This window comes from Lepidothrix coronata, unplaced genomic scaffold (assembly GCF_001604755.1).
Source record: "Lepidothrix coronata isolate B3197 unplaced genomic scaffold, Lepidothrix_coronata-1.0 Scaffold52, whole genome shotgun sequence".
Taxonomy (NCBI): Eukaryota; Metazoa; Chordata; class Aves; order Passeriformes; family Pipridae; genus Lepidothrix; species Lepidothrix coronata.
The window spans coordinates 845,714-865,365 of NW_016690232.1; the positions used below are offsets into that span (position 1 = coordinate 845,714).

A 19,652-nucleotide genomic window follows, 5' to 3' on the forward strand; every position below is an offset into this window, starting at 1 on the left:
CAGAAGCTCAGCTGTCACCTACTGAAGGTGTAACATCTATCCTGTGTAGCTGATTTACACCCCTTTTCTCTTTATGATTTTCAGTGACCTAACAATCACCTCCTATTTTGTAAAAATTGCAGACAACACAGCAAAAGAAACTCTGAGCAGTATTTCACCCCCACATTTCTTAAAAGGTTTGTAAGGAGAAATGTACACTCTTAACATAAGGACAAAATAGAAGTACAGAGCTGTGATGGTTAACAAGATACACCAAGTGGAGAAGAAAACTTGCCGTCGATAAGGAAGTCACAATCAGGATATCTTTGTTAATATTTTCCTCTAACCTGCTAAGTCTGAATAAAAAATTAATGCTTTTTCCAAAGCATTCAGATAGAGGTATAGGTTTTTCCTATGACAACACAATGGCACAAGGCAGGTATAACCAGAGAAATACACACTAGGGTTTCTCCCAAAGAAAAAGAGTATTAATTTGACAGAGTAAACTTCATACTGGGTTCATTTAAATACTCAAAGTAGGTGCTGCTGATCATTTGTGGCCTTTGTCAGCTACTCAGAAACAACTTATGTTTGATTGCTCCAACTCCCTGTAAAGGCAGCAGCTTATTTCTCACTGAGTGCACAGTAAGATATTTAAAATCTTCTAATGTCAAGTTTTTAATCTAAAAGTTACTCTTAAGTAACCAGCTCACAGCAAATTCAAACTCCAGCTAGGGGAGCTTTTGTTTGTGCAGCTGTACCCTAAGCATCACAAGCAGCAGAAATCACTGTTTAGCTATTTAAAGAACATTCATTTCCTCAAAATTTCTGAATACTTAACAGTTTTGCTTGAAAATGACATACCTAATTCTTATGCATAAGCTGTTTGAGACTCTTAAGGAGTATATTATGAATATTCATAAGTCAAAACTAATTTAGGAACAAAACCATGTAATTTGAAAAATACAAATCTTCTTTAAGACAACCACTTAACATCATATTTTAATCAAAAACTTATTACTTGGTTTACTTGAGCTAATTTACCATAGAAGGTTATATATATATAGTTTACTTATGATTTACACTAAATACAGAAGTATTTAACCATTCAGAAGCAACAACCTGACACGGAATGTAATCAGGAAAACAGACACCGAAGGCTTCACACTTTGCTGAACGTCACTGCATCCCTTCCCTACACTGCTGTGCCTGCTGTTCTCTGGGATTCATCCCATCCCAGGGCTCCTGTTTCCTGTCCTATCAGACACCTACAAAATGACTACTCAGGAATTGGTTTTGCCTCAGTTTTTGCCTTCTGCTGTTTAGCACTGTCCTTCCTGAACACCGAAAAATATTGGGTTCACCAACCAGTGCATGAATGGAAAATAGTTCAGACCATGGGGTTAGTACATCTATAGCTGGATTTAAGTTACCCAAGAGTGGGTGTTGGTTTGGTTTGGGGTTTTTTCTCTCTTAAACACCTTTTAAAACCTTCTGGAGTGTTTTTTGCACCCTTCTAAAAATAATATTGATTTTTTAAAAACTAATTGTTTGTATTAATTCGCAAAAATCACCAATATCCATCTGATACCAGGACTCAACCAGTATTTTCCTATATTTTAGAAAAAAAAATAAATCTGTATTTTAGATACCCAGTACTTTTCTTCTTTAGTACCCAGTACTACTTCTAAATGTACATTAACATCCACAGTTAGGTTCCTTTGACTTCCCAACTGGAATCAGAAATTGCCTCCACATAACTCAGGCTACATTTTAGAAAATAAACCCTTATGTTTTAAGCCAAACTATTACAAGTATCTTAGTGAGGCTTCACAAGTTGAAATAGTGGAAGAAAAAAAATTATTTCATTGCACATTCCTTCTCCCAACTGGTTTTTATAAAGAGATCCAAAGAGTCTGTAGTATTTTGACCTGTAGAAAATGTTAGGAGCAACAGATAGAGTTGACAATTTGATGCCATCTTGTGGCTTTTTTAATTTAGTAAAATTTGATTTCTACCTTGTTCCTTTATAACATTTAAGTTAGTACAAGAACTTTATCCAAAAATCTAAAAATTATTAGGTAGCTTCCATGTTCCTGCACAGAAATAGTACAAGTAAAAAGTAACATTTGATTCTGTGAGAAATATTAGCAACTGCTTGCATGTAAAACATAGAGCAGCTTCTGCTTCACCATCCATCATGGAAGACAATTCACCCAAAGATGATTCTGTTTGTAAAGATGAATGTAGTAAAATTTGGGTCTCAAAAGAGAAAGAAAATAAGTACATATGGATGGTAAGCTTGTAAAATTATCTTTAAGAACAGGTTTCAATTTATCTATTCAATTTAGTGTTCAAGAGACTGTAAGAACTCATTTTAATTACCAGCAAATATATTATTATTTCCTGAGTGATTTAAAGTATTGAACCTTTGAAAATTCTAGTGAAGCCATCCTAAAGAACAGTAACAAAATTTAAGTCATCTGCATAGTTTAAAAGACTATTACATTTCTATCAATGAAATATTGTATATATCAGTGTATGAGAAAGAGCCCAAACAAAGGACTGACTTCAAAACCATGTATGTAAAAACTGGTACACAAGCTTGATAGAAACATCTATTTCATATAAATAGCTTGCATTCTGAAAACATAGTGCTTTCTTCTAAAAATTTAAAGCCCCTAAAAGCCTTAGAAAAAACCACAGACCTTTCAAAGAATCAAGCAAAACAATCCAACTGAGTGGCTCTGCCTCTGCAGCCCTCCCAATAATTCTCTGACTTCTGTTCAAGAAAATTTTAATAATATTTTAACTAGTGTTTCACATCACAATTTTATTTATACATGAAACTGGTATAGCTTATTTTCCTACTGCTACGCACACAAATCTGCATGCAGTCCCCCAAGACATATTTAAATAATAAATTGCAAGCTTTTAACTGCCTTTCTAATTTTAAACTATGCTGTAAAAAAAATAGAATTTGATAACAAGACCTTAACTATTGTGCAAATACTACTAATCTTACAGTAATTTTCTCTTCCTTGCTTGCAATATCAATAAAAAGGTCATTCCTACTGTTTACATTGTTTCAACTTCTTTATATCCTAAAAGAGAGAGTGGGAGTTAAAGCAGAATTAAAGATACTTTTACAGAATTAATTTTAAAAGATGAAAAGTTTATCATTATTTATTAAAGGATTCCAATACCAACTGCCTAAAGAAAATAACATCATAGATTCACTATCTCCTACTTTGACAACTAAAAACCTGATGTGACAAGTCAAAAAGGGCTGCTAGAAATACATAAATAACGTTTATTTCAAAATACAAAACTGTTTACAGAATCATAGGATCATTATGGTTGGAAATGACCTTCAAGATGAAGTCCAACCTTTAATATATTATATTAATATATATTACGCTGAAGATCATGTCTTATCCTGCATAGTTTGATGAAAAAATACGAGTAGAAGATTGCCAACCCTCAAATCCAGCTGCAGGACAGAAAACTTGATGCCCATTTTAAAAGGATAAGGCAAGACTCATTCTAGTTTTGAAAATACTGTTGAATTAATTCCAGATAACATATTTTGCCAAGTGTAAGGAAATCAGACATAGCCAATGCCCTCGGAACAAGCACAGCATCACAGCCATGGAGAGGGAGAAAGGAGGACCAGGAAAGGGTGGCAGGAACAAAACTATGCAGATGCCATCAAGGGACTACCTGAAACTTAAATCCTAACATCTGTTCTTCCACAGCATTCAAAGTAAACTTCCACTTACAAATATGGTCCTTTATTAATCTATTATAGAATTAAAACTGACAAGTTCATGCAAATTCTGAAATACTGACACTGCAAAACATAATAAAAACCAAAACTGATGGGTGTTTTCAGTAACAGGTTCAGCCTGGTGATGAGTGTCCATGAAAGACATGAAAAATACTCACTGAAATTTCTTGTTTGTTACAACCAGGTTAAAAGAAATTTGGTTTAAACTTGGAAAATGTGATTGAATTAATCTGACTGCTTACAGATAGCTTAGGCAATATTTTGGTTCTGCTAAGAAAATTGTTCTAAGCAAACCAAATCACAGCTGAATCTAAAAGAAAACTGTAGTTAATAGTGAGTAACTAGTGACAAGAGTATGCAAATACGCTGAAATAAGAATAATGGAAATTAATGGAGATGCTTTTGAAAAGAGTTAATGAAAGCCACAATTACTGAGATATAAACACTAAGTATTACCACCAAAGCTGAGAGATCAAAACCCTCTGAACAGTTTTCACAGAAGTGTGCTAGAGCTCCTCCCATCTTTATCCTTGCACAGAATATCTGTAAAATTAAGACAGTTGTCTTGAATTTACAAGAGTCACGTAATTTCAAACTGTTGCTATTGAAATAGCAATTTTGAGCTGAAGAGGAATGTTGGTGGAGGAGCAAGATAAACATGTAAGGACTTCCATTTTCCTGGGGATAAAGCTGTTTTCATCAAAAAAACAACAACTCTTAATCCTGAGAACTCCAGAGGGCTTGTTTGTTTGTTTGCTTTAAAAATAAAGGCCTGCCTATAATATACCTACCTACGTTTATTTAAATGACTCATTCCCTTGAACTGAGTGAAAAGACAAAAGCAGATTATCACTAAAACAATTATTTTTGCTTAGAATTCTTTCCCTTTGGGTTAGTTATCTGAGCTGGCCTCACACACATAACTTGGCAAACCAGTGAGGGTTTTGACAAACACAGTTTGAGCATGAAAGGATTGTTTCATCTTTCTCAAAAGGAAGGTGCAAAGGTTTATACACTACTGGTTTTCTGTGTGCCAGGATCAGAACATGCCACATCCATGTCATAGAACTGGAATTTGTATAACTGTGAATTTACTACAATTGGCTACTGTTTTAGTCTCCATCTTTCAACTTCACCCATTCAGATCTAGTTTCAATACTAAGTTTAACGGCCAGAATTAGTCACTCATAGGAAGTGTTTTTTCACCAGAAATACCACAGAATATGGGACCCAAGCAATTGATTTCCATAACAGCACAACTGCCATGGACACTCCCAACACATATAGAGAAGCATTGTTTTTTTCTGCTCAGATCCTGCTTTGGAAATGGTATTCAAAGGAACAGTCACATGTACATTACAAAAAATGTTCAGTACAGAGCAACAGGAAGACCCCACTTACACCTGCATTCAGTGAGCAATAAATGTACAGAGGAAAAGGCTTAAGTGACCTCAGAAAGGCTCCTTTGCAACTTCTCAAAGATTCATGAAATGCTGTGTGTGAGAAGAATATTTTTAAAAGTTCTGCAGGTGCCTAATGAATAGAGATGGATCCTTAACTTCTGTGGAAATTTCTCCACAAAAACAAACAAACAAACAAACAAACAAAATGAACCAAGGCCCAAGCAACTGATTAACTTTGTGTGATGCTGTCCAACATCTCAGTGCAACAGAAACTGGTGAGGCTCTGTCCACACTCCTCTTGGGTATCCTGACTTCTGCTGCTAGAGCAGGGGAGGTTGGATTAGAATTCAAATACTAAGGCAGCTATTAAAGACCTTGGGTTATTTCATGATTGCTTGTTCAACAAATTATCCAGCTCCACTTGTTCCCAGTTGTACTTCAACCTGATGTGATCTTTTCCTTTCTATTCACCGAGAAGTAGTTTTAATGCTATTCTTCTGTACCTCAACACCTTTAGCAATCCCAGCACTACAGTTACATATTATATTATGCTACAAGAGAACACAATTATCATGGGTGATCATGGGCAGAGAGATGAAAGCAATTTTTCAAGTAATCACCCCGGAAGACTTAAAATATCTGAGAAAATCCTGAAGCTGTATTCCTTGAGGAGTCAGTGCAACACCCTGAACAGTGGAGCAATGAACTCTTAGTTGTTTGTGCTGCCTAGAAAAGGAACTGCTGAGTTCAAAAATGTGTTTTTCAGGATCAGAAGGTTTAGCTGCAGCTGTAACAAATTGTTACATACAAGCCAAGAGATGAGGGCTTGAGAGATGACAGTGATGGCTGTAAGCATACAAGGGACTTGGATATGGAAGGGGCTATTTTGAACTGCCACAAGCCAGGGAGAAGGCTAGAAAAATGTTCTAATTGCAGAGTGCCTTGTACTGAAGACTTCCTCCTTGATGAATAACAGCTCATCTCCCATGCAAGTTCAGCTGAAAAAGAGGAGGTACTTTTTAAAACCACAAAAGGTGACCATTGAGAGGTCTGTTGTAACTGGAACGGGGGCTGCTAATAATAAACTACAAATCTGTGCAGTCCATGGATTAATATCAGAGACAAGAATTTATCCTATCTCAAATTTTCTTCTCAACTCTTTTTTTATTTCTTTACTTTGGGAGTTTTACACAAGCACATTCCAAGAGATTCTTGTCAGATACCCATAGCTTCACTGGCTACACCAAAGTTAAGTGACAGAAACTGCACATGGAGGGAAAAAAAGGAAAAAATATACAAGTTATCTATGCCATTTGCAAAGAGTAATGAGTCTCCAGCATAACACTGGTTAAAGTCTTTGTGTGAACCAACTGTCTGTTGAAACAGAGCAGATTCATTATCTTGGGTGCTGATGATAAAATTACTGACAAGATATTGAGACACAGGAGACATCTGTACAGCGTAAGACAAGCAAGTCAGGAACAGAAAAGTCATTCACTGCAAAAGTCTCTGAGTTTAAGTCCATCATCAAAGTGTTCAGATTTCTCGACTTGCATATGCTGCAGTTATCCACACCCTGTAATTCCCCCAGACTTGAAGATTGGACATTTTAAACTGCTTACAAGATAACTAGAACACCGTTCCTAAACATTTGTCCTGCCCCAGCTGCCTCAGTTCACAAGCTTGTTTTCAGCTGCCATATGGGGAAAAAAATAAAAATCAAAGAATCAAAACTAACCATATACACAAAGAATCAAAACTAACCATATACACAACCCCCCTAGATTGTGTCCTGCTCTTACTCTACAGATTTTATTGCTTTAACTCATTTAAAAAAATCCAACACAGAATGAAAGGAAGAAAATATGTTGTGTACCATGAAGACAGGAAGTTAATTAAATCAGGATGCAAGCAGAGGGTTTTTTTTGAGGATGGTTGTGGGAGGACAATGGGTGAACAGACTTTTTTTGCTTTTTAACAGTGTGGCTAAGCACCCTTGTTCATAATGGCAGCAAAAGGCATCACTTCTCTTTGGCAAGAACACAAATTCAGTAATTTACCCCTCTCTCAGATGCCTAATGTAAGCCTTACATTTACAATCAGAAAAGCCTCTGTGAAATGTTTGCCAAGCACTACCCATAGACACAGCATGTGCAAGGGTAAAACACAGGGGAACAGCGACAAAGACTTCAGACAAAGCTCTCTGCACTAAAACCACCAGTGATGGGGGTGGCACTACTCCCATCAGTGCCAGCACAGATCCTGTTCTCTCCGCTCCTTCCCTCATGTGCAGAATGGTCTTTGTCAACAGGCTGACAGTGTGTTCAGAGGAACTGATCCACGCTCAGGTTTTATCACAAGAAGCTGAAAAATCTGCCCCCACACACAGAGTTATTGGTCATCTTGCGAATAAACTTTTATTTCACTAAAAACACTTAATCAGAGAAACCAACTGCTGTGAACAGACACATAATGCCTTACATTTTCCATATACAGGCTTGCTACATGGTGCATTACGAGAAAAAAACTATCAGGACCAGAGTTGACATTTGATTGCAATGTTTCTTTCTGCCTCATGATTTCACACACTTACACCAAGCAAAACAATAGATGTCAGTAGGTTTAACTTCAAAGAAAACACATCTATTGCTGGACTGAAACGCTTATATTCAGATTTCAGCAAAATAAATAGACCCATGGAAACATTTTCCCACATTTTAAGACAGGGCAAAGAGGTAATTTGGGATTCAAGAGAATATACACGCTAACTTCAAACCTACAAAGTTATAAAGAGTGTATGAATAGTACCTCAATCTTAATATTATACTTTGGGAGGTACCTAGCCTCTAGCTGCCCATGCTTTACATACTTAACACAGTAAAACACTGAGAAAAACCTGTGCTCTTCAGTATCCTCAGATGGCTGCTCCCACCACTAGGCAACATCATTAACCTATTTTTCTCAGCACTGTATTCTGAAGTCAGCATTTCCCAAATTTGCAGTAATAGCATTCTTCTTACTCCAGTCACAGCAGCTCTGACAAAGTGCCTTCTAGACTGCCTAGATCAGTTCCTTGGACTGCAGGATGCACAAGTTTCACACGCACCATCATAATCACACACCCAGAATAAAAATGAAATGGGTTTGGTACTGGCATGTACCACTTATCAACCTGTTCTCCAACTCTGCCTCCAGCTCTCCCAGTGAGATCCATTCCACTACAAACTTTTCATTGCAGAACTCTCACACCAAAATTCTCTTTCAATTAAAATATTATTTTACTTACAATTAAGAAGAAGCACTCAAATTAGACCAAAATATTTATTATTCCCCCTTCTTCAAGAAATCATCACTTAGTGCAACTGGGTAACTACAAAAGGCCTGAAGTTTCCCTCCCTAGGTACAAATGCAAACAGATTAAAACGTTAAAATATTCTGCAGTGATGGCTACTATGCAGCACTAAATCACACTACTGTACATGTCAGCAGAAAAAGCCAGGAAGCCACCTGAGCCCAAAATTCTGTATTTCCTAGATAAGGTCTTTATACTTATCCAACAGATTCCAAGATTAATAATCCACCAAACACTAAAACAAATTAAAACTTTCTGGTTTGTACCCAAAGAGCAAACTGACAACATACTGTTAAACTTTCAGTTGCCTTCATTTCAGCATGTTCTAAAAGCCTGGCTCTTTGGTAAAGGTAATACTGCCTTTGGACAGGGCTGTTTACTTCAAAAAGAAATCACATACGGGGATCAAGCAACAGAATCACAATATTAATCATCACATAACAAAGTCACCTGGGGCAAAAAAGCATTTTAGTCACACATCATAGATTCATATATTGAGGACAAACAACAGTAGAATATATACTGTATTTTCATAACAGCAATGATGCTTTCTACTTGTGTGCTTCTTGACAAATATGTAAAAAATTGCCTCCAAAGTCTTTAGTACTAGCATGCATGCAACAGAATTTGTGTATTATTGCCACAATACTATATACTAAATAGATCGTGTAAACTGCTACTGCTTTGGTATCCTGAAGAAACCTGTCATTCATGCTACCCTACTGCAGAATATAAGAGCCATGCCTACATCAAAAACTAACTGTAGTGGCAATAAATCATGCATTGAGTTAAAATACAGAAAGGATTCTGGCTGTATCACACAAGAGGAATTTTTCCATTTGGCCTTCTGCCTCTACTTTCAGCTTCCTTTGGCATTACATCTAAATTCCCCGTTATTCTTCTCTCTTTAGTAGAGAAGATTAAATTAAGCCCTTCTCAAAGCACTAAGATGACAGCATTCAACTCTTATTTTTTCATTTTATACACAATCCATATACTAGATAGACTATCTCCAAGCTTCTATCATTGCATTATGAGATCTGGTTTATCATATGACTGTTCTTTGAAATGGCCTGGGCACAGCTGTGTTTTTGGTGGTGCAGCAATGCAGTCCTCTCAAATGAAGGTCAACTGACAATGTCTCAGAGTCTGGGGCCACCCTATTCAAGGATAAGGCAAATACAAAAACTTTACAAACTTTAGGATCTTCCTCTATGAGTTTTATACAGTTTTCATCCATCACTGCAAAACAGTGACCCCCAGACTAAATGAGCAGACTCAAAAGCGTATCTCAAAACAGGTTCTGAAAGCTTTGAAAAGGCTGTGCCCTCCCACTCTTTCTGCACACACATACACACACTAATTCATCTCTAAGAACCTCCCACTGTGAATAACTGCCCAAGATGACAGACTGTGCCAGTCAGCACAGACACAGGTGAGGTTCACTGCAACTATTATTTCTGCTACTCACACGTTAGCAACTATCAGTCATCCATAATGATCCTGTGGATTTCACAGTTTATCTGAGGGAAATCTGCTGTAAGCAGCAAGACCTCCTCAGCTCTCCTTCAGCCCTCACATCTGGCCCGGTACTGTTTTGCCTTTGAAAATTCTAATGTCACTGATAAAAAATAAACAAGATTTTTTTTCTACAGCAATCTGTTGCGAAGTAAAATCCCCCCACTGGAAAACTGAGCACTTAAGTGGCAGGAAATAAAAATGAGTAAACCACTAAGAGCAGACAATGTTTTGGAACAGAGTTAGGCTTTCAATGCCAAGATTTCAATGAGACAAAAAAATCCTCAACACAAAGTGTAACAAGATCCCTCTGTTATGACACCCTGGAACTTTCTGTACGTGCTTAGGAGGGCTTTACCAGTCACAAACAGATTCAATTTCATAGAGACTCACCCAATAACTTCCTTGTCTTAATCGGGTCATGCTCGACTTTTATGAGAAAAACACCAAAATAAAACAGCAGCATCACCTTTTGAGAAAGGCCAGCATAGTAATCTTATGTGTAGCTCAATGGACTGATAATAAGTACACAGACCAGAGACCTCACACTTTTCTATTTATTCCTGTTCTTCTAAAAAGATATTTTGAAAATGTTGGAAAAAAACAACTATTCAAGAGTTAATGCCAGACTACATATTTCTTCCTTATTTCCCAGCTTCTACACTGGCACATTCTTGGGGAAATGAATATATGCCTATTCCAAAGGAAGAGCAAAAATCCTTATCTCCTCAAACAGACGTTTTTGTACTGACTAGTGCCTAGTTTGAAGAAACACATCTGAAGGCACTACCACTACGAAGGCTGTTCTAAAAAAAACCCAACTCATTACTGCCATCAGATCTCAATCAGTTGGGATCAGATATTTCCAGGTAGCGCTTTCCATTCGAGATGGCAGAGCTGCCTCAGATTTCGCGATTTCCTTCGCTCGCGGCATCCTCACAGAACCACAGCTCTCTTCCTTCCCAGGCCAGCAGGACTTCAGCCACAGCCCTGCCACACAGCATGGAGCTGCTATTTATAACCCTTGCAAGCATCTCATGTCTGCCTCAGCATTGTTTCAAGAACAAGCAATTCTACACAGTGTCATCAGAGCTTATTAGCTGCAGCCACACGGGACCAAACCGACTCCACCAGACCATTCCGAGCCGGCTGATGCATCCAGTCCCTAATGGCTGACATTCCACAAGGCTTATTAGATTGTGGGCATTATCATGTGAATACACAGATCCAATTTTAATCTGGCATTGGTCCCAACCAACCTGCTAGAGAGAGAAGAAGAGAGATTCAAGAGACCTGCTTCTAGCTTTCCCTGCTGCATCCAGCATTTTCTGCATTACTGACACATCTCCTTGCACCTCAGATAAGTGACATTTAATTACATGTAACAGCAAAACCCCTCCTCTTGTCATTAGGCAAAGCCAGCATAAAAGTACAGACACTGGTACATTGTTTAAGAAAAAGAAAAGGAAAAAGAAGAAAAAAGAAAAACAAAGAAAATGGCAAAAATAGAAGACTTTTCACAGTAGGGAATTCTTTTCCTTACGAGGTGACCTAGATTCTCACAAGAAGGGATTCCCTTTCTGTATTGTATCCAGGCCTCATTAAACTAAGAAGGAATTTTTATTCTATTTTATTGTTTTGCTTGCTTACCTAGAAATGCAATAGAAGGGCATTTCAAATCTGGCAAAATAAGTAACACCAAGACAAAGAGTAACATGGAGATCCAAAGGTGTGAAGAGGAAAAAAACCAACCAAACAAAGGTCAGGTTTGGTCTCCCCAACAGTTCAGTCTTTTCTCCTGCAATGTAAAGCATAATACTTGCACTTCAACAAAGCACAAGCGTGCATTAACCAAAACTTACAGAAAAAAACATTTGTAGAAGTCCAAACGCTTAGTTACACAAATCCTCAAGAGAAGACTTAAAAGAATCTGCAATATGTAACCCATCATCCAAGGTCATGAGATTTGTGGGGTTTTCAAGAGGATAGGAGGTTACTGCATGTTTTTAAGAGGCGGTTTGTTGGTTTTTTTTGATGACAGATGCTCCCTATAAATTTACTTTAGTAAAATGGATTAGTGATAGAAAGCTTTCAGATGCTGAATAAGAGTTACAAAATTATATAGACATAACAGAAAAATACAATCTTTAATTTTACGCCAAATTTTATGTATTCAGCATTATTACATTAAATATATCCAGTATTTTTCTCTTATACACACATCTCCCTACAGGATGCATTAGTGATTTAGTGATTCTTAATATTACGTCTTAAGGTGGACAAGATGCAAGAGAGCTGCCTCTGATTTCTTCTGTTAGAAGCTACTAAATTACAGAAAATAAACCCCCTGGAATTTCGGTTTTAAATATAGTTTGAGATAGCAGAAAAGAACAAAAGTTCTCTAGTTCCAACCAATATTCTCTGTCATTTAACATAATACAAACCAAGCTCTAAGGATTTCCTCTAAATCACGTATTTGAGGACTAGGAATCCTGGTGACTCTGACTCTAGTAATTTATGTGGAAAAAATCCTCAGGCTTACGAAATTTAATCTAGAGTCTTACACAGATTAGAGAAGGAATTATGAGCACAGTTATTCAGACAAAAAGCATGATTTCCACAGCAGAGCTTCCTTTTCCTTGAAAGTCACTAAAGGAACGCTATCATTTAAGTGTAATGTGAATTTCAAAAGTGGAAAGTCTGCAGGACAGACTGGCAACAAGAGGAGTGCAAAGTCATTTTGTATGGTAACTGATCAGAAGCGTATCCAGACGAGGACCAATTTCCAAATGGTTTTTGCCACAAAACAGAACTAACCAGAAATCAGTTCAGTGATATTAAGTACATTACATGATCTAACTCTTCATACTGAGATCAGCTTTTCATTAATATACACTGACTGAAAACTGCATCAAGTTGAGGGAAACATGAACATGGAATATATAGGTAAAAGCAGGTATATGTCCCTGGCTGGCCAAGCTGAAGCAGTTCTACCAGACTGAGTGGTATGCACAGTGTTTGGAGTTATTTCAATTCCTCCAACACATCCAAGAAATGGCAGCAGGGAATTGCTCTTAAAATGGGATTTATTTTCCATTTTATGATCCAGGTTTTCTGCTGGCTATGAACAAATATTGCTTAAATTTATTACAGAGATAGGACCTCTTGAATCATTGGAAAACGGATTTTTTCCACAGATTTTGTTGTTTTTTCCTAGTTTAAGCATCTGTGCTTGAAGAAAAGGATTCAGGCATTTAAGCCACTTGCTAAATCTTTGTTATTTCTGCTGTAAACCCTTCAGGTTCCCCAGAATTAGCTGTAAATGAGGATACCTACAGGATGGAGTTGTAGGAATTAATGTACTAAAGCTACTGAGGAAATGTGACAGATGGAAGGAGCCAGTACAGGTCTCAACCCCAAGTCACAGGAATTTCTGACAGCTCTGAAAGTCCAGCTCTTCAATTCCACATTATTTAACATTCACTAAACAACTGCATCACCAATTTCAATACCAAGAATTTCCGAGGCTGACAAAATGCCTCCATATTCACGGACAAACCAGACACATGGGGAAAAAAATATAGTGAGCAGATGAACAGTTGGAGCTGCTGATCTCTTAATTGGTCTGACATAAAATAAATAAATAAATAAATAAATAAATCTATCTATGTAGCTCATCCAGCAGCCCATGGAAGAGTACTGGGCAGGATGTCTGCATCCTGGTGATGAATGTGATGGGCCAAGTCTTGAAAAATCATTAGGAGAGAAGTGCTGGATACCTTAAGAGCCTGAAGACAGACTAAGGGAGAAGGGTTTTCCCGTGCTTCCCTTTCCTTGTTGCAGGAAGAAATCAGGCAGAGAGAAGAGCTGGACAGGTGGAAGCAGCTGGAACAACACAATTTCCTTCCTAGGCATAAGAGCTGGTAGCCTATTAACTCCCACAGGATACCATCTTCTTGCTTTGAGATTCGATACGTAGTACCAGTTCTTCCCCAAGAGTCTCACTTTCTGTAAGAATTTATTTTCTAATTCTCACGTTGGGAACGTGAGGGTGGCTGTTAGGGGTAACTTGATCATACAGTGGAGGCATGTGGATGAGACAGGCCATAAGGCAAGGGCAAAACACAAGCCTGCTTCCCAGAGTAGTCATTTAAACTGCCTATGAACGTTTGGTGCTTCTGCTGGTTGGCCTCCTCTCCCCTGCTGTGCTGAATCAAAGCTTCATAAAGTCCCTGCTCTTCTCAGAATGCAAAAGCAACACTTGTGACAGGCAGAAAATATTACTGCTGGCACTGGGTTGTCAGTTTGTCAGGGGAGAACTGCACAACCAAAAATCCTGCACAATACAAATGAAATTATGTTGTCCCTGCCCTGGAAAAATAAAATCTGCATTTAGCACTTGAGAGCAGCAATAATTGCACGCAAAGCCTGGGGGAAGATATGAAAAATCAGAATAGAGAAGAGAAAGGAGATATGATAAAGCAAACAACACAGTCTTGAAGAAAGAAATCTGTCTGGACAGTAGTCCAATATACAAAATTTGCATAACACATAAAACCAGAACTGAACCGAAGTAGACCAAAGCCACTTCGGATTGTGAATTTTTGAGTGATTTTTGAAACAATCCAAACCTGTGTTCCTCAAAGGAAGCTGTGATAGGAGAATGGACTGAATTCCAGATGGAGACCTAGAACATCAGTTTACTTATGAAAAAAATACAAGCTTTAGATTTATAAAACATCCCACTGAAATGTTTCCTAAGAAGAACCCTCCTGACTTGAAAACATCACTTGGACTTTTTCCTCTCTCACAACTTTGCAAAGTCAGGAGATATGTTTATATTGCCTACTGAATGATACATAACAATTATCAACTCCTCATCAGCATAACTGTTTCAGAACACCCAGGAACCTTTTCTAGGTCAATAGATTGATCTACATTGCTGCATTTAGGTTCTAAATTTATGACACTCAAAGATTAATAAAATCACTAAGTTTATGGCTTGGATGTGATTAGAATAGATTGCAAAATCTTGACCATTGGTAAAAACAATGTATAAGCAAGTGTAAAGCTGGGCTTCAAAACCAGCTAAACAACAGTGAAAACCTAATAAGGAAAATAAGGCAGGCAATACTGACACTTGTGGTCAATCCTAGATTGCTGGTTTTGATTCAGTTACAAACATGCATGTGATAGCTAAGGCATATGTTGGGATCACAAAGTAGCCAAGTAAATTATTTTACAACCCTGTTTCCACTTCAACTGAACTTATTGGAGAAGTATTCTTTTTGAAGCAAAGAGAGGAACAGCCACTGGCCATATACTTAATAGTTCTTAACACAAAAAATTAAAACCAAGCATTTATGACACTCTGCATTAACACATTTCCAGAAGGTAAAAATAAAACTTAAAAGCAAAAATAACCAATCTTGAAAATGTTGCCATTAATCATTCTGAACTGTCACTTGAAAGGTTTCCAATGCATTACAGTTGAAATAATACTTCATTTTACTATGAAAAAATGGAATAAACTTTTCAAAATATTCATGGAGTATCCAGAAACCATGGTCCACATGGGAACACTGATAGGTCAGCTATGGTATAAGTATTTATTTTAACTCTCATGGGCCTAGTGGCCACCAGGCAGAAGGTTACCAAGCAGTACACGCTTGACTATTGCGACTACTCAGGACAGGTTTGAGAAATTCCTGCTAATGTTGTCGAGATGGAACTTTACTTAATGGCTCAATCTAAGAGTTTATTACAAAATCAGTTAGACAAGATTCTGACGAAACCCTCTAAAAAAGACATGCAGAGAGTTTTCAAAGTTTTTTTGAAGAAAATATTCCAAACCTACACACCTTTGTTTTGCCTAAGTGCATTTTGCTCAGCTCACAGTTGCCACGTGCACAGGTTATTGTAAATCACCATCTTCTCTTACTCCTTGAGTCTGGTTCCAGCCTTGCAGGGCTCACTGAACATTCCAGTGTCCACCGGCCACGGTAACTCTGCCATGTTCCCAACACAGCCTGGACATCTTCACATCAGTTACTCCTTGTAGTCTTAATAGGTGGCAGCATTTCAAACCCTAACATTGCAGCTTCTAATTTAAGATGTAACCATAGTAACATTACAGAACATACTACTCCCTGGATCAAGAACAAGCAGTCCACTGACCCTTCATGGTGAGATTTAGCTGAAATAAAGCTCATTCCAACCTCCAGCCCAGCAAGATTAACAAAACCTCCAGGTCCTATTTCCTGTACAAAGCAAGATCTGCCCTCCTGAAACACCCAGAAACATAGAGGATCATATAAAAGTGGCTAAGAACAAAGTGCTATCAAAGGAATTTCTTCCTGAAACTTTGACTCTAAAGCTACATCAGTCACTCCCAGACAGAAAGCAGTAGAAAAATCAAAGGTTTTTCCTTACTTTTCTGTAAGATGAGCAGACTTGCTCATCCTTTATTTGAAAAAAAAAAAGAGAATGAACAAAAGAAACTGGTCATTAATATTTAAGAATTCAATATTCAATTTGTTCACAAGGCAAGATGACAAATTTTACACATATCAACAGACAACAGCTCTGCCTGAACTTTACAGGCTACACACAAGGGATATATGGTCATTTAATTAAAAGCCAAAGCTGATGTCTGTTCCTTTATAAATTTACTTTCAAAAAGATTCTACTTAGAAAAAACAGCCCTAGGGTTTTTGTACCTTTAATATTTACCAATGAGTATTTACAGAAAAATAAGAACAGCTCTGCCCACTCCAATATGTAAACATACTACGTACAGCTCACAAGCTTCAGGAGGGACACCAGGTACAGTGTAGCAGTAGTAAATAAATTAAGTTGAAACAGTATGGGTTTTAATAACCATTCTGTTGAGATTTAGACTTGCTTCCCAAATACCATGTTACATGTCTTATCTGAAAATTCAGAAGTCAGAGGCAGATTTACATGCTTGTATTTGACAAAGACATTATATCTTCTATGCAAATCAACACGGGTAGATTGACTACATGAATAACCCACTTGATTTCCTATTCGTAGCCTGGAATGCAGCAAAGTGACAGGACTCCTGAGCATACTGTCACATGTTTGTATATGTACAGCAACAGAATGTACAAAGTTCTGGATATTATGTAGGGCAGGGATAAGACAGCTTTGGGTGTTTAAGTAGAAAATTGAGTAGACTGGGCACGCATGAAACCTGTCAAAGCACTGATTCACAATTGTTCATGAAGGTCCCAGATCAGTAAGGAGTGCTGGACACAGACCCTCCTCTCTCACCCCACTGCTGTCCCCTCCCTTCATTTTGTAAACACAAAATTTCTCAGAGTGGAGGAGGTACAAAGTCTTTACTGATACGCACTTTATATTGAGGAAATACGTTCGTGATCCTTGACCCCGTAGCTAAGGAAGTATCATCCCTTCCCATAACACAACATATAAAAAGGTGCAGATAAGAGAACTTGCCCTCTTCTCTCTTCAGGTGGCTGAAGGTGACAGGTCTCTCCGCAGAGGGTCTTTGCTTGTATAGGCCAGGGCCTGCTGCTCAGACCTGCCGTCCTCTCCGGTCCCTCTGGGAAGCCTGGGGAGTTGGCTGGTGCCTCGCACAGTTCTGCTGCTCCGTTCAGGGAAGTATTTAATCCGTTTTTTTGTATTTATTCTCTAGCTCTCTATTAACGGGGTATATTTGGAGGATATTTGTTTTTTGTTCTTTATCCCTGTTTCCCCTTCCCTTTTCCCTTTTTTCCTTCTCGGGAGCTCCCTATCGTGTGTACAATATCAACGCTGCTTCCGTACAATCCTAAACATCCACTGGTCAGATTATGTGACTAATAAGTCTGTTCTAGAACAAGCAGCAATCACAAGTATCGAGGCCATATTGCTGAGAAAACAGCTGCGCTGGGCAGGGCACGTCTCCGGGATGAAGGACCTTGACACCGCCTCCCTAAGATCCTGCTCTATGGTGAACTTGCCACCGGCTGCTGCAGGAGAGGAGCCCCGAAGAAAAGATACAAGGACTCCCTGAAACAACATCTCAGCCTTGGCCATATTGATCAACAGAACTGGTCTACTCTGGCCTCCAGTCGGGAGGTCTGCAGACACACCATCTATAACGCTGCTGATGCTTTTGAGAAAGCACACAGGATAACCCTTGAGGAGAAAAGACAACGCAGAAAGAATCGTGCCCTGCAGAATATACCACCTAAGGAGTCTTTCTGCTGTGCCTTTAGCAACTGGACATGTCTATCTCATATTGGCCTCTTCAGCCACCAGCGCGCTTGTAACAAACGTGGGTAGAGCCCTTCCCAAATCTTCGTTGGCAAAGTCCAGCCATGATGATGATATATTTTTGCTGTAGCTTTGGCTGTTCGGGTTTTTTCCTTCCCTCTTTGGGGAGTCGGCTTTTTTGCTGGGTCTCGGCAATTTGGCGGAGAGCCAGCTCGAAACTTCCACAATCCTAAAATGCCCTCACATAGGATCATAGGATTTGTGGGAATTGTCGTTAGGTTAGGAAATGCATGCATTACAAACAAGACTGAATTAATAGAGAAAGTTAGTGTACATAGATTATTTAGTTAGGAGGATCTAAATCTGATTATGTTTCTAGTAAATTAGCATAATATGCATCTAGAATAATAAAACACCTTGACTGCCTGGGGAAGCCTTATCTGCCAGTTAGGGACATACTTACCCCCAATCCTACAAATCAGACACATCACATGATGGAGCAATTATAGTTTCTTCATCCCTTGGCTAAACAAAAGTCTAAAGAGCTAGTCATTAGCTTTTCAAAACAGAGTGGATAAACACAGTGACTAATAAATACCTGGGTAAGTATGCTACTAGCTTTCTATTGTCTGAGCTATCTATTGTGGTATTTTACTTATACAGTAAATATAGTAAGATGCTTCAGCATAGAAGGGTCATCATTGAAAGGAGAGAAATGAAAGGAACACAAGTTTCCTTAGGACCAGAAAGGCAAATTCTATGATATAGGTATGTCTGTAACAGACAAAAGACATTTTAGATTCATCAATAATTGAAATTAAGTGCCCCCAACTCTGCAATGCCAGACTTCAGGCTTTACCACAGCAGAAAGTCATTAACAGCAGAGAGGCAGCTTAACAGTGTCCTTATACATCAGTGTTGTTCAGTTTAATTGAACAACCTAAGGTAACAAAAAGCAGCTTTTATAGAGTAAGCATGTGCTAAGGAAATCCGAGCAAAGAAATACCTTTTTATTTTTATTTTGGCATGAAGGCACAACTGATTTACGCTCCAAGAGAGCCGAATGGGTTAAATCAATCTTCAGCATCTAAATGCTTATAATTCCCTTGCACTGCAGAACAGCTTTTGGAATATGGGAATAGAACGTCTAGCATTAAAAATCCCCTAGAGAATCATAAGTTACAGTGTCAAGGAAAAGTGAAAACAATCTGTAAAAACCCTCAATTGTTCACTTAATAATCATACAATTTTTATACTCTTCACCTACCACTGTGCATGAACTGAGTATGTATCATTTATCAAATAAGAGCAAGAGCCTGTAAAGCTTCCTGTCTGCCTTTGGATTTAGTCAAAATGAATGCAAACA

General features: G+C 38.1%; 1 protein-coding gene across 1 annotated transcript in view; it reads right to left on the bottom strand.

Annotated features, from left to right (window-relative positions):
* CDC73 (cell division cycle 73) overlaps positions 1 to 19,652 on the bottom strand; it is a 106,269-nt gene that overhangs the window by 21,381 nt on the left and 65,236 nt on the right. The window lies entirely within an intron of this gene.